Here is a 1,816-nt window from a genome sequence, read left to right on the forward strand (position 1 = left end):
GAGCTAAGTTGGTCCCCAAGACAAAGTTGGACTCATGAGAATTAGTCCCCTACCTAGTTTACACCCCAGTTCTGAAGAACAAGCCACTTTCTCTTTAAGATTTGGATGACTCACCAGACATAGCTGGGCGAGGACTAAGCTGAGGTCACAGGGAAGCTTCTAGTTTCTCAGGCGAAAGTGCTCAGTGGTGACAACCCAGGGCCAACCACCTGGGCCCACACTCAGAGCTGAGAACTGAGAGTTTCCCGTGATCTGCCTCTGCACTCAGCAATAAGAATGGAACAAGAAGACAGCCTCTGTGGCAAATTCGGGCTTCTCCACCATCAACCTTGAGTGGTGGCAGCTGCAGAAGAATAAAGCAGAGGGAGCCAAATCACGCCTTCCTCCTGGCAAGCCGAGCCTGCGACCCTCCCCCAGGCCTGGTGCCATCCCCTGCTTCCTCTGGCTTCATTCCAGCCAAGCCTAATGGGGGACAGCTTAGGAGCCACATGTGGTCACCAGAGCTTGTCCTCCTATGTCTCCTCCTTCCCTCAGTCTTCATCCCCATCTCCCTCTGGCTCATCTGGACTTTTACTTCGTTAATTATCTTGTTCCTTCTGCAAAGTGGCATTGAGCACCTAGTAGGCACAAAACACCGTAAGGGACACTATGAGGGACCCGAGGTTAAAAAGATACCAAGGGGCCAGGTGGTGGCCTCCATATTCAGTGTGATGCTAAGGCACCTTCCTAGACTTTCACCAATCAGAGGTGACTATGGAGTCCCTTCTGCGAGTGGGGAGCTTGAAAGCCGCAGCATCGTGACCCTCAGACGTTTATAATTACCGAGATGAGTTTTAAAACATCGTTAAAGAGAGGCCTCCAGATTCTTTGCGCTGAAGCACCCACCCCCTGAGGGAGATTCTTTGTCCCCACTTCCCATTTCCCCTCATAAGCATGAACCCTGGAAATATCTGGACCCAGAAGAATTCCAGACCCACTAGGGTTCCCGCCCTGTCAGGGCTGACTACCGTCACGACCACAAAGGTGAGTCACCTCCACAGTGGACTCGAAAGGTAGATCTACTCGTAAAAATAAAATTGCTGGGAACCGCTGCCCTGTCTGCCGGGATCACAAGCTGCACGTTGACTCTAGGAACGTGAAGCTCTCGGGACAGTCCTTCTGTGCCTGCATGGCACGTGCCATACACAGGAGTCTGTATGAAGCAGCACGAGAAGTTAGTGGACCCAGGCCATCCAGAAAGCTGGGGATCACGGTCTCCTTAGTGACCGCGTTCCACAGGTCGAACCTCGGGACCTTGACTTCAGTAACTCTCATGGAGCCGTGAGTGCAACTCCTCCAGCCCCCAACTCTGGTTTCGGGTGAGCCCTGGTACCCATGCTACAGCTGGAAACAGCCACCGGACAGAGAGCTGTGCCGCCTTCGTCAGCTATATCAAGGCCATCTCCGGAGAAGAGCGTGGCCCTCGCACCTGAGCCAGTGCCTGACGTGCCACTCACCACTGGAGCTGAAGCTTCCACTGAGCGGGAGGCTCCCAGAGTGCTCCGCAGACCGGGAAGGGCGCCTGAGGGATAAGGAGATAATGCCCAGGAATTACGTGATGGAATCGCACCTGAGAGTTGGGTCTATTTTGTGGCCAATGGCAGGTCTAGGACCAGAGAAAGGAAATGGTTGCCGTCGAGGGGGATCAATGCATCTGAGGTGGAGGGAGGGCGGGACAGATGTCTGTGGGAAATTCTAACCTCCGTGGAATGTGAAAAGATGGGTTCAACATTCTGGTGCTATTTCAGACTTCCGCCAACTGCTTTTTCACAATAAA

The 1,816-nt window shown here is 53.4% G+C and overlaps 1 pseudogene; it reads left to right on the forward strand.

The window, feature by feature from the left end:
- Positions 1-826: 826 nt before the first annotated feature.
- Positions 827-1,572, forward strand: LOC105310672 (annotated as a pseudogene).
- Positions 1,573-1,816: the final 244 nt, after the last annotated feature.

This window comes from Pteropus vampyrus, unplaced genomic scaffold (assembly GCF_000151845.1).
Source record: "Pteropus vampyrus isolate Shadow unplaced genomic scaffold, Pvam_2.0 Scaffold8848, whole genome shotgun sequence".
NCBI lineage: Eukaryota > Metazoa > Chordata > Mammalia > Chiroptera > Pteropodidae > Pteropus > Pteropus vampyrus.